The following is a 14,341-nucleotide window of genomic DNA, read 5'->3' as shown; positions in this document are numbered from 1 at the left end:
GGGGGTCTCTCAAAGGGGCGTAGCCAATGTAATTAAGGGCGTGGCTTTAAAACACGTAAGTTAAATATTTGTGCATAGTGTGCCACCCGACTTGTATTTTGCTGTTTCTGTCATTGCATCCTGATATATAATACAAGTAACATACCTACAACAAGTCAGGACTATTGGCTTTGTCAATGGTTGCTAATTGCATAAGATAAATAAGCAGCAACTATGGCTTGTTATATATAATATTGAAAAAGCTTCCACTTAAAGCCCTTGTGACACCACAACAATGTTGCTGCTTAAGAGTTTCAAAAAAGAGAAGGGAAATCCAGAGAGAAAATGACTCTCTTTAAAGGATTTCCCTTCCCCCTACTACGCTCACCTGGCATGATGTCGTGCTGTAACTTCTCCACTAGTGAGAAGTGAGCAGTGTGAGCATGCGCACATGATATGTCTGCTGTCACTGCAGTCAGGAAAAAAAGAGGACTGCCTGTGCCAGGGCTCAAAACAGAGCCCAATAGAGACCCGTTTCACGCCCCTTAAAAAAAACTGCTGGTGTTCAGCACCAGAGAGACCCAGCCCCCCTTAAAGCCCTGTCAGTGCAGCATTTTGCAGTACTGAACAGTCCTTTCAGCACATGTGGTGTCCTATGTCCTTGCCTATGGCCTTCAGAGTGCTGTAATTTTGACTTCCAGTAATTTTCTCTGCACCTTACGTAGAAGTAAGTAAATGGTCCTATCTATCCTATATACTGTTGCCATGTTAATCTTTCTTTGGTGTTTTTTTTTTTTCTTGGTGTACCGCCCAGCCTGCAGTTTATAGTCACTGCCTTTCCCTGTTTTATATGCCACAGTGTGAGGCTTTTATTTGAGGCCTAGGGGCAGTTGGTGATTACTGGGTAGTTTCCTGTATAAGTACCTCTACATCGGGATTGGCAAAAATGTGCAAAATCATTACTTTTGTCAAAATAACATGATTTATAATAAAAATGCCCGTGAATGTTAGCATTCTAAAAACAAATTGAGGCTGACTCTTCTTTTTATTAGGTCGAGCCTGGGCAGCACATGCCCTGCTCTGCGAGGCATGCTGTAGTGCGGTAGGGACTTGAAGCTCCACACACTACTTTTATTGGCTTGTTTTGTTGCCCACTGTAAACTGTGGCAAAAAGACCTTGGTCAAAAGGCTTAGTCGTCCCTACTTAGTACTGCCTTGTCTCATTTTGTAACCTCCCATGACGACAACCCCTGTTACGTGTGTTCTTGCACTGTAGGCTTTAATTACAGCCTCTGAGCACTATTTTCTCAAACAGCGTTGTCCTGCCCGCAGTTGCAGGCAGGATACGCTCTTTCCTATCGCTTTTTAAAATTCTTATAGCACGCATTTGAAATGCAATAGGTCTCGCATTCGCGAGAGTTTAAGCTATTGGCATTGTAAATGACAATGCCTTTTATTTATCTGTTTTAAAAACAACACATAAGTAAAAGGTATTGACATTTACAATGCCAATAGCTCAAACTCTCAAAAATGCGAAAACTGGGGGAGGAGCCAAGATGGCGACCGGAGCAGACGCTTGAGCGCCCGGCTCCGCCGGCCCTTGGCCTCGGACTATCATCCTGATTCCTATCCTCGCCGATTTTCGAGGTGCAACGTGCGCGACGACGCGCTGACCGCGCCGCCGCTTTCCCGGAGTCTGAGCCCGCCCGGATGCCGGAGCTCTTGGTGCCTTTGTTCTCCGCGCTGGACCCCTGCTCCATTGTGGCCTTGGCCGGCCCCCTGGAAGCTCCGCAGTCACTGGACCCCCGGCGCAAATCTGAGCCCCGCGGCCCCGATCCCGCCTCACACCACGGACTGTCGCCAGACGAGCCGGGGCAGAGACGCCCGGACACCTCCTTCACCTGACGGGCTGGAGCTATAGGGTAAGCCCCGGTGTGGCGGGTCTCCTGCCCCGCTCTGTGGCCCGCGCTGTGGAAGGCTGCAGACCCCCTTCTTCTATTGCCAGTCGGCTGCAAAGAGAGTCCGAGGGAGGGGAAGCGACTGTTGGCTTTCACCTGTTGCGGCGCAGACCTGCGGGGAATTGCCTCCTTGTTACGATCCCCCCCCTGGCCACTGTACCGTTCAGCGGTAAAACATGGCGTTGATTGCCTGCTCGCTGCTGGGGGGTGATGCTCCGGTCTCGCCCGCTGTCCGCTTCGCCCTCCCTCTACCAGACTCCAGCTCCACAGTGCCGTCCCGGATTGCTGCCGATGTGGGGGCGCAGCTTCCGCTGACATGCGGCTCCGTTCTGGCTGCCCTGCGGGACTTTCGTCTGCAATTGTGTGTTGGCTTGCAAACGCTGAGTGAGCGGTTCGACTCCATACTGTCGGCTGCGGGTCGTGAGCGCCCCGTTTGTTCTCAACAAGACGTGGGTCTGCCAGTGCTTCTGTCCTCTTGCGGGGACGCAACGACTGGGTATAACCGTGCTACACTGGTGTCTGCATCTGGCTTTCCCGGCACCCAGGATCAATCGATCTCCTGCTCAATTGTGGACACTTTGTTTCCCCGTTCATTGCTGCCTGCTTTGTTGTTGCCTGCCTCACCGCGCCCGCAAGAGTATCCAGCTGAGCGACACCTGACGTCCTCGAGGAACCGTTCACGGTGGCCTACGGCTTCTTTTATGTGGAACTCCTGTACTTTACAGGCCAGGTCTGGATTTTATATGGTGCACAAGGGGACCTCAATAGATGATCGGCGGCCATTTTGTGACTCTACTTCTCCATCCTTTCCCCAGCGGCCATATTGTCTTTGTCTGCACGGGCTGCGGGGCCTTCATGTGGGGGCTAGTCTAATCTTACGCCCGCGATCGGGCCAGGGCTAGATTGATTTCTATCACCATGGTTTCACGGATGGGCTGGACTGGGACTGGAACTGTCTGCATATGTTGTGCGCACTCGTCGCGAATTGTCTGCCTTCATTATATTGTTGTGACACGTTATCTTCACACGACCGCCTTTGTGTGTAGTGGGTTCTCAGTGTGTGGAGACGTAGTTGGCCGGTGGTTTCGGGCGCTCCGAGGTTACGTGGGCTCCTCCCCGCTTTCTTCTTTGTTTTCTTATTTTCTTTCCTTTACTCCTACTTCCTCTCTTGTCTATATTTCGGGTTCATTGGGCGACAGGCACTATGCTGGGGGGGGGCAGGCCGTAGCCTCCGCATTGGTGTAGGGTGGGGGGGTAATTTACTGTTTCTTTTTAGTTCTATGGGCCTTTTTCTTCTATGTCTCTGCGCTCTCCTTGTTTCCGATTCGGGGTCCGGGTGTGGGGTGGATTGAGTGGGGGCGGCTTTGGAGGGGTGCGTATTTACTCATGTGACTATCCTGTTATATAACTGCATCGCCTCACTGTCTGAGATTTTCTATGGCCGTTTTTAATGATGCTGCTGCTCTCCCGTGTGATGAAGCCATCTTGCGGACTCGAATCTCCTCGGTTCTATTCTCTACTGACTTTTTCCTCGATAAAATTATTTTGAAAACCTTAAAATTAACCTTCACTTCTCCTTCCCCTGGTGTCAAGGATCTCTCCAGTGTATAACTCCTGAATCGTTGCTAATCTTGACCATTGATGCACAGGGGATGTAATGTTTGTCTCAGTGCTTAACCGTTTTGTGGCCGGCCTGATAGTTGTAGGCCCGTATTTGTTCTTTTACTATGCACAAATAAAGGTTTTAAAAAAAAAAAAAAAAAAAAAAAAAATGCGAAAACTGTTGCATTGCAAAGGCTTGTTGGCTCTGCGCTGAGCTAATAAATGGAGCGTGACATCAGGCTACCTGGAGTTAAATTTCTCTGTCACCTGCCATAAAAAAGCATGGGGCCTCCTGTGCTGGCAGGCTCCCGCTCTCCCCATGCCCTTTGTACCTTGGTAGCTGCTACCCCTTAACTCTTTATTTTTTTGCTGCTTAATATAGCGCAAACTCCAAACATATTGGAGAACTTTACATGAGCTCCTGTTAAATTACAAAAGGCTGTTTTTTTTTTTAAAGCACTGGCGAGATTAAGTGATTTGCCTAGAATCGAAGGTTGTTGATCCGAAGCTAGGACTCAAACCTGGGTCCCCAGCTCCAAAATCAGCAGCTCTGGCCGTAACGTCACAAAATGTCTCCTCTGCAGTCGCCCCCTCCTGTGCCTCCTCTCTCTGATCCTAAACGTCCCTGGCCCAACAACCCCAGGACACTCATGGCTCCTCTCTACTCACCCCCTTCTCCTCAAAACCATTGCCCTCGCACTCCCAAGTCCCCTTAACCTTTTTAATAGTGGTTGTCTGATGTCCGAGAGAGCAGAATTTTAAAATTTAGGTTTGCCCTTTCTGCCATCAGACGCCCTCCTGTTTTGAGGCGCGGTGCTGCAGGACACTGCCAGGTCTCTAGTAGTGACCGCCTGAGCAATATGTTTCTAACCTGTTTTGACTGCTGCAAAAATACCACATATTTTGGGGTTTCGGATTGCAAATTTTGCTTTTTTGCTGCAAAATTCTCATCCCTGGGCACTAATTCGTGATGGGACCTGATTGGTGTGTTCACCAAAGTGAAATGGGCAGGCAAGAAAACACAGAGCAGGGTAGAACAGGCTTTCCAAGCTGTACCAAGTACATTTGGCCCCATCTTCCTTTAAACTGCCAGGTGTGGATGCAAGCATTCTTCACCTTCTGCACAGCTGTCCCTTTTTGGGGGTGGTGCCCATAATTCAGTTTGATTTAACTATAATATTATGCACTGTAGTTTGGTTGGATGCCCATTTGACATTCTACTGATGCAGCAAGTAGCGTTTCAGTGTACTTACTAGAAGTAAAATAGTCTGTCATACATTGGAATACAAACCATCCATAAGAGGCGGGAAGATAGATGAAGCTGCCAATAGCATGTAAATTACTTTTCTGTTAGGTGACAAACTTCACCCAGTATATTTTAAACAATTAGTAACGAATGGCATTGCAGAATGCTGCAATAGCAAGCCAGACCTGAAAATGTATTTCCTGGTGCTGCTCCCCAATTATGAGAAGAGTTGATGTTTGTCAGATTGATCTGCTACTGAGCAGTAGTAGTTTTTCATTACAAGTAAGGATAATCATTTTCTAAATCAAATAGCTTTTTTATTTAGGCTATACCCTGTGGAGGGCATAACCCTTTACCAACATTTGTATCTTCAACTCTGAAACCAAGCTAATGGGGTCTGGTTGTGCAATGGTTCTGCACATATATTGACTACTTAATTACTCATACAGTTAAGTGTTTGCAGCCAGTGAATGTTAGTAGGAGAGGAAAGTTGCAGAACTTTGAAACTGTATGCCCTAGTGTGAATCTTATATGATTCACAGACAATGACGTCTAAACAGTTGCATGCAGACGCAGTCGATTGCTTTAGTTTAGCAGTGTCTGATGTTAGGACAGGAGGCCTGGATCCATTACAAAATTTCATGGTAATATCTGGCTTCGTAAATTAATTCTATTTTGATTAATTGTAGGTAAAATTGTTTACTGCGTTTACCCTGAAAATTTGGAATGGATCCCAACCGAAGTTGGACACCTGCCCTTGAATTCAATTGCTTGGACCAAAAAAGGGTCAGTCAGTTTCTCTTTAGAACCCTGATGGTAAATAGTATTTCAGTTACCAAAAAAGTCCACCTTACAGCACTGGGTAGGTTGTAGATAACGCCTAACAGCATTCTGCCGTATGGTATCTGATGTGTATCTTGGAGTGTTGCCTACTTGTATCCATTAAATACAGTATAAGGTCAAAACAAATTGTACTTTAAGTAAATGCAACACTGCTAAATACTTCCAGGAAAGCAGTGGCGGCTCATCCGTTAAGGCAGAGGAGCATCACCCCACTGCTTTTCAGCATTGTAAAACAGGAAAAATAAAATGATAATAACTGTATTTTCATGATCTTTTTTCCCTGCTGAGGCAGTTTTGTGGTGGTTGAGGGGGGCTGCTCTGCTCACAGAGGATCAGGGGGAGGAGTGGTGGGCACTCTGTAAGTACTTAGGACAGTGTGGCTGGCCGTCTTGGGCCAGCCAAACAATCATGTGCACTTTAACATGTTCTCTACCAGGCTGTATTACAGCCTGGTAGAGAACATGCACAGGCCCATAGGCCCCGTCTGAGCGCCGAACCATGGCGCTCAGACCAATCACGACGCTGCTATGAGCAGCGTTGTGATTGGCTATGGGAGCCTGTGTGCTTCCTTCTTCCATTCTAGCCGTGGAGAGACGACCAAGGAGAGACGCGTTGGTGAGGTAAGTTTATTTTACCCAAACCCCCACCCCCTGATCCGTGCCAGCCGCCACTGCAGGAAAGAATGGCTTACAAGTTAAAGTGTTCTATTTCAAATCAAGTAAACATTCCTAAAAGCAATAGGTCTGACATTACTTTAAAAAAAAATCCTTGGTCGTTTAAATAGAACAGTTTTGGTGCTTAGAACAAGTTTATTAAGCCTTTATATTTATTTATTTTTGTAGTTTCTCAGAATGGGCACAAGGACCAGCAAAGATAGAGTAGTGTCCTGTTTTATGAGCATAAATTATGTACTTTATTTTAAATTATTTTAAAAATTAATGCATGAAGTTACAAAACAATTGCAATCCCTAAATCATCCCAGAAACAAAGTAGATAATACTAACTGTTAAAGAGCTTGTATGTATATTAAATCGGTTGGATGAATTTCCTCCTATCTAACCAAATAAGACTCATCCTACTGGGGAAGCTCATTTTTTCATTTCATAGAATGCTTTCTTATTCAAGCTAAGTTTTTATAATAATGTGACTACTGCAGGAAGGCTGATGTTGGCAGTTTACGGAGGTTTGCTGTATTTCTTTTGATATGGTTTTAAATAACTGGCAATAAAGATTATTTACTGCTACTAAAGATTGTTTACTTCTACTGATCCAGCGGGTTACCAGCTAGAGATACTCACAAACCACATACTCACCTGGGCCCATTAAACACACATTCACATGAGCTAGTAAAGTACCGCTGGGGTCAATTTGTTGTACTAACACCTGTAAGATGAATTTACCTTCTCATTTCTTACTAAACCGAATGTACTCTCCTCTGGTCAATGGACCTTTTAGTTAACTATTGTAGGCAAAAATTGACCTAGAATAAAACCTCTTTAAATAACCACAGACTCTTGAGAGTTTTAAATGTTTATCTAGTTAAATTCATGTGAGCCAAGAACCCAAATACAATTCGTACACCGTTTTCTCCAAGGAAGGAAATCAAATTTAAGTCAGAAAAATCGTTAAACAATGATATTATGATGACAGTACCTGAATAAGGAGAAACCGAGAGAGCAGTACAATGACATACTACACAGAATTATAGTTACCTAGGATGGTGTGGAAACCAACCCCTTGGCCAAGGAGCTGGAAAGGGTCCCCTGGGACAGATCAGGTGACAAAGGTTCAGGACAGGATTCAGGGACAGGATAGATGTCCTCTTTTAGATCCGACTCCTGCGTCGCACCCCTCTCTGACACTATCTTCCTCCCCGATCTTCTAGATCTTTACATTTCCCTCCTCGATTCTTCCGCGATGTTGTTCTAGTCAATTAGGGTTTAGGCTCTAAGGGGTACATGCATCAAACTCTAAAATAGTGATTCCTAAATTGCGAAAAATAAGGAATTGCAATTTAGAAATCGCAATTCGCAATGCATGAAGCCGCTAGCAAAAAAACGATTCGCAAAAACAAATTGCGAGATCCCAAATGCGATGCGCTAAAACGGAAAGAAACTATTTGCGATTTCGCTTTTTGCGAAATCGCTATTTGCGATTTTGCAAAATGCGTGTCGCATTGGAAGCATGCTGATGACATCACAACCAGGAAATCATCCAGCCCATGCTTCATTCAGTGCCCAGAGGAGGTCAGAGGAGGAGGAAGAATACTGGTCTGTTTCCTGAAACTTTCTGTGCCCCAGGATGGCCAAAACAGCATCAGGGAATAGTGCCATGCCCAGAAAGAGGAAGATGAAGTTCAGTGAGAGAGAACTTGAATATCTCATTGAGGAGGTCTGCAAGAGCCATGACAAGCTCTTTGGGAAAATGTCACTGAAAGTGCCAGAGGTTGAAAAAAGAAGGATATGGCTGCGCATGAAGACCAAGGTGAATGCTGTGGGTGTAACACACCGCAGCATCGATGAGCTTAAAAAAAATGGTGGTACGACCTGCGGAGACGTACCAAGGAGCGCATTTCCAAAAGGCTGAAGGAGGCAAGTGGCACAGGAGGCGGCCCATCTTATGTATCTAACAACACAGCCCTGGAGGACCTGGTGGAGGCGACAATTCAGCCTGAGGCAGTGGTTGGAGTCACCCAGCTGGACACATCCGGTGCAGCAAATACCCCACAAGGTAAGATGTATGCAACCATACACCTCTACGTAATGTTTAATCGTGCACATACACCCAGGCAAAACACAGTGTACAGGTCAGACTCCAGTCCATGTTTTCTCTCATACACCCAATGCATCATGGGAGTTGTAGGCATGTCAGTCAAGTTGGCATTACAAGCCAACAATGGCAAGCAAAACACGCCAACACTGCATGGCAGTCAGTGTTTGCAGTCAGTGATTTAATGTGAGCCAAGTATGCAAAATGTAACACAATATTAAGAATAACACAAATTAACATTGCACTGTTTCACATCACAGATGCAGCTGAGGCAGACTCTGAAGATAGTGATTGCCTACACATCTCTGAGACACCTGCTGAGACTGATGTGGAGACTTCAGTTGCCCCAGCATGCATACCAACCGCACCCACAAAACGCAGGGCCCAGATCCCCTCACTGCAGCCAACGGAATCAGAGCTGTCTCCTGCACCCACTACAGGGACCAGCGAGCCTCGTGTGGCAACACCACAGGCACAGGTCCAGCCTGGTCTTTATGTGCAGCTCCAGGGCCCGTATAGCTGCACATGAAGACCAGGCTCCGAATGTGTTTGGTGGCGTAGAGTCCCAGATGTTACGCATGCAGCGCCTGCAGGGAAGACACATGGGCTCAATACAGCTACAGATTTCAAAACTTGCCAAGAACATCAGCATAATGACAGACAGTGTGCGTGAGCTGACCACAAGGGTTGTTGAGGGGAATAGGCAGACCACCTCAAGCCTACAGGAGCTCACCCGGGCGATGCTTCCGGGACAAAGCAGAAAGAGGAGAAGGCATCACTAGAGCATGATGCGCATGTCAGCCTATACAAGGGCCAACAACAAGCTCTGCAACACCACTGCGCTGCTGGCACGTCGCTCCGTGGCCATACAAATCGATCTGGGCCATTACTGTGGGGATGTTGCCAGGGCCCTAGGACAAGTGACCACTGCTGTGCAACATATCCAGGCCGGGACTGTTGGTGGCATCAACATGACAGGGGAGGAGGGGAGTGAGGAGGCATCCAGTCTTAGCGGCCTATCTGTGTCAGTGACCACTGCCAGGAGGTGCAGTTGGCGCAGCACAACATCTTCCGTTACACATCAGGGTGATGTAGCCGAGGCAGGCGAAAGGCGTCTGGGGGTGCGTGGCAGGAGGCGCTAGCCAGGCATGTCCTCCTTTGTTTGGCCATGGTGACGTAACCATGGTCAATGACATCCTGGTGATTGCAATCCAGTGCGTGGGATTGTTCATTTAACTTTATACCTCAATGCAATCCCAGTTATAATTTGCACAAATCTTTGTGTGGCTACACATTGATACATGGGCTCAAGGTAATAAATACTTTTGTGTTCGCCATTTAGGTGTTATGTCTCATTATTGCCTACCTCAGAAATAATGTTAGGTGAGGTGTGCACGTCTCCTTTGCCCTTCTGCTGAGTTTGCCACATGCACTTGTCGGTGTTGTGCAGGTGATTGGTTGTCCCCACCAGACTCACTGTCTGACATCTTGATGTGTATGCCTCTTCTGGTGGCAATATTGTGCAACATGGCACATGCAGCCATGATCCGGCAGCAGGTCTCTGGACGGTACTGCAACGCTCCACCAGTTTTGTGTAAAATGCGAAAGCGACTTTTCAGTATTCCAAACGTGTGTTCAATCACATTCTGTGTGCTGATGTGTGCAGCATTGTACCTCTGCTCATGTGGTGTGGCTGGGTTGAGGTATGGTGTCAAAATGTAGTCTCGCACGGCGTATGCGCTGTCACCTACAGGGTGGAAAGCAAAGGGTTAGCCACAGATATGCATTTACATTTGTTTGATTAATTTTGCGAATAGGTATATGAGTGTACCAAGTAGATGTACTTTGCCAAATTCACCCCTGAGCAGACGCGTGTGGATGCCACTGTGTCGGAATATATAGGAGTCATGGGTGCTTCCAGGGAATTCTGTCACTATGTCCGTTATGATATGCTTTGCATTGCACACTACTTGCACATTGATCGAGTGATAGGATTTCCCGTTCCTGAAGATGTATTCATCAGCTGCTGGGGGACAGATAGGGACATGCGTACAGTCTATGCAGCCGATCACATGAGGCAATTATGCTATCTGGTAGAAATCCAGTTTTGTCTTTTTCAAATCCTGTGGGGAAGGTGATGTGGGTGTTGATCCTTGTCATCATGGCGTCAAGGAAGGTTTTGAAGAAGCGTGAAAGTGAGCTTTGTAATATCCCTCCAGCTACAGCTACTACCCCCTGGAAACTGCCTGAGGCAAGTAGGTGCAAGCAACATAGGAACTGTACAGGGATAGCAAGGGTCCTACGGGTCTGGCGCTGCATTAGGGGTTCCAATTCTGCACTTAGGTGCATGATCATTGCACCGTTCAGCCTGTACTTATCGTAGATTTCATCCTGTTTGTCCCAGCAATGTGATGCACACTCGGAAAATCCTCTCCTGTATTCTCCTTCTGCGCTGGGCTGCTACATGGATCCTCATCGCCATCACGTAGAGTGCTGCCATTGTGAAAGGCTTCAGGGGTCTTCAGAGTCAGTTTTAAAGGGTTTCTGATTGGTAGCACCTGTGAAAATTTTTTTTTTTTAACTTTACCACCTGATTGTGGTTCCCCTTATTCTGCACTTTTTGCGAGTTTACATGCATTGCATTGCGATTCTTTAATTGCTAATCGCTTTTTGTGGGGGCTGTTGTGTGACTTGCTATTAAGGATTCGCATTATTGGTTCTTGCAAATTTTGCGAGACCTTATTTTTGCAAATTTGTTGGTTTTTCGGTATTTGGGTTCCTGCATTGGGAAGTGTTGTTTTGCGTTTGCTAACGGTCTGTTCTACCGATTCACAATTTTTGCAAGCCATTTTTAGGTCTCGGCTAGCGAAGGCTGCGCTTGCGCAGTCTCGCTCGCGAGATTTAACGTTTTTCAGAAGTGGGGCTTGAACCCGCCCCTCTTCTCCATTGGCTGGCCTCTTAAATGCTGGTCAGCCATTGGAGAAGAGCTTTGTCTCTCTAAACAAGCCCCGTCTTTTTCGGATTCGGGGGCGTGTTTTTTCAAGTCTTTGTCTTTTTTTACTCCCTGCCCCTTTTACGTGTGGTGGGCGTGTTATTTTTTTTTACCATCGGAAGGTTCGGCCATTTTGTGCGCGGTCGGAACGGAGCGGGACGTGGGTCGCCTCTTCCTTGCTGCAAGGCTGATCTCGGCGTTTCCTGGCGCTCGGCGTTTCCTGGCGCTCGAGGACGTGCGGCAGATAAGTAACCGGACTCCCTTGCTGCAAGGCTGATCTCGGCATTTCCTGGCGCTCGAGGACGTGCGGCAGATAAGTAACCAGACTCCCTTGCTGCAAGGCTGATCTCGGTGTTTCCTGGCGCTCGAGGACGTGCTGCAGATAAGTAACCGGACTCTGTCTTTTCCTTCTTACTTAGAGTAGAAAAATACAGTGTCCGCTTCTGCTCTGCCGCTTCAGCTGCCCCCCCCCACTCTTTCCCCTCCACCTCACCCCTCAAGCTCGCCGTTTCCTGGCGCTCGAGGACGGGCGTCAGAGAAGTATTGGTGCCTGTGGCGCCCTGTGCGACAATGCTTCAGCTGCCCTCCCCCACCACTCTTTCATTCTTCCCTCTCTTTCTGTCTAGCAGTTCTTCTCTTACTGAAAACCTTGACTTAAAGATGGGGTTCTCACTCTCTTTCCTCTTTCTTTTATTTGCTCCCCTGTGAAATGGATCCAAAAAAGAAAATCATTTTTGCTGGAAATGTCGTATTTTAATTCTAAGGTGCAGCATCTGGAATAAAAGGTTAAAAATAATTAAATAAAGTAAGATAGTGGTAGCAAACTGGCCAGATTGATTTTATTCACACCCAAACACATTAGCGCCACTTTTACAGAGTTTGCCAGTGAAGCGCTAACTTTTTTTCTTGTCTTTGTTTTCCCGGGGCTTGCGACTAGTGCACCAATCCTGGAGGTACTGCAAAGTGTGGATTGGAAAACAAAATGTGTACTGCGGCTCTGCGTCCAGGGATGTGGTCTTTTTACCATACTGCTTATGTTTTGTAAGGCTATCGGCAATGGACATTGAAATGGGACCATTCAAGGCCCCTTTCAGGCAAAAGCACTCACTGATTTCTGAATAGTGAGTGTAAAAGCGTTAAGGTAACAATGTTGTTCCTGCTTGCATTTCACATGGTTTGCTAAATTTTGCATTCCCCTATGAGGGTTTGCTTTTTCCAGGATGATGTTACTTTTTTTTTGTAGGCCGCTTATTGCTCTTGTCTATTGCGTCATTTAAATTGAGCCTCATCCAGGTGTTTATAGCCGACAGCAATTGGTTTGTAGTTGAAGGCAGTGTGAGTTTTTCTCAGTGGGACAGTATGGTGTTCAGTGGGGGAGACAATGTGGCACTATGGCCAGAGCTGCTGGATTTGGAACTGGGGAACTAGGTGCAGCCTTAATAACCAAGTCCACCAGACGACTCTCCTGAGAGAGCACAATCCCATGCTAGACCTTAGAAGGCTTCGCAAGACCTTAGAAGCACTGGTGTCTTAGCACCAGCAGGTGGACCCTAGCACTGGCAAGTCTGGGTTAACCTTCAAGGTTTGTCCACCACAATCCAAACTGAAGTTCACCTCCAGTCTTGCTAGCAGGCCTATGAAGCAGCACAGCCAAGAACAACAGTGACTCTGTCATTGAGGTTACAGGACCCTTGAGAAGGGCCAGCTCTAGGGCAGTGCAACCGGTGTGACCGGGCGCTGACTTTGGGTGGAGACATTATGTTTGAAAGTAAATTAAGGTTTTAAAAGCACTTGCTGCCTCCTTCCTGGCCTCTAGCAATTTTCAGCAACAATAGAAATGTCATGATGACTCTGGTGTTTAATGTTCTTCCTAGAGAGAGATCGGAGTTTTGTCTAGTGGAAGTTTTGACTCCTGAAAAGGTAGCACATAGGGTTAATGTGCCTGCAGCAAAGAACCATGCAGATCACAAATTGCACAAAGTGCACATAATGTAAATAGGTCAGTGGGCTACTGCGTGTGCATGTGTGTAGGTGGCTCTGTGGGTGGCTCTATTTGTGTGTGGGTTGCTCTATGTGAGTAGCTCTGTGGGTGGCTCTGTGTGTGGGTGGCTTTGTGTATGTGGCTCTGTGTGTGGGTGCAAATGCAATAGGTCTCGCATTTGAGAGTGATTAAGCTATTGACATTGTAAATAACAATGCTGTTTCTTTAAATGTTTTAAAAACAAAAACATAAACAAAAATAATGTCATGAGTAATGCCAATAGCTCTAATTTTAACAATGCCGAGACCATTGCATTGTTAATGCTTGTTTGCTTGATGCATGTGCCTGTAAGTCTGCAATTGGAGTCTTTTTCAATATTTGCTCAGTTCTCGAACAGCATCCCGGTCTCGCAGCAACACGAGCTCTGCAGCATCAGCTACACCATCAGCATCTCGGTCTCTCTAACTAACTAAACTACTTCAATTATACTTTTCTACTGGCATGTACCACCCCTAAATGTTTCAAATTTATGAAACTCCTAATTCTGATTGGGCAGGAGAGGGCGGATGATCATCACACCACGCTAAGTGTTTTATAATTTTCTTTATTGTTCAGCGTTCCCGCCCCTTAATTTATTTTCCCAAGCTTTTTTTTCCACCCGCATTTCACATCTTTATCAATGAAAAGAATACAATTTAGAATTTTCTCATTCATCATTCAGGATGTCTACTGCTTTCTCAGGACATGTTGTGATCGTGGCCTTGGCTGAGGTTCAAGAACATTATCATGGTTCCTGGCGGGTTACGAGTGCGTGTGCGTAGGGCATCACATGTTATTTAGACTTTGGTATTGCTCTGAGGCCCAAATACGAACTAAATAGAAAGAGTCAAAGTATCATGTTAGAAATCAAAATAAAATGATTTCACTATATACCACCTATCTCTACTCTAATCCCATTTACTTATAAAAAT

The 14,341-nt window shown here is 46.3% G+C and overlaps 1 protein-coding gene across 1 annotated transcript in view; it reads left to right on the top strand.

Moving 5' to 3' along the window:
* Window positions 1-14,341, top strand: part of PRKX (protein kinase cAMP-dependent X-linked catalytic subunit) — a 395,625-nt gene that overhangs the window by 55,156 nt on the left and 326,128 nt on the right. The gene's annotated exons all lie outside the window — the stretch shown is intronic.

Source organism: Triturus cristatus, chromosome 8, assembly GCF_964204655.1.
Source record: "Triturus cristatus chromosome 8, aTriCri1.1, whole genome shotgun sequence".
Classification (NCBI taxonomy): Eukaryota; Metazoa; Chordata; class Amphibia; order Caudata; family Salamandridae; genus Triturus; species Triturus cristatus.
The sequence above is the reverse complement of the archived record's forward strand: the minus strand, read 5'-3'. Positions and strand labels throughout refer to the sequence as shown.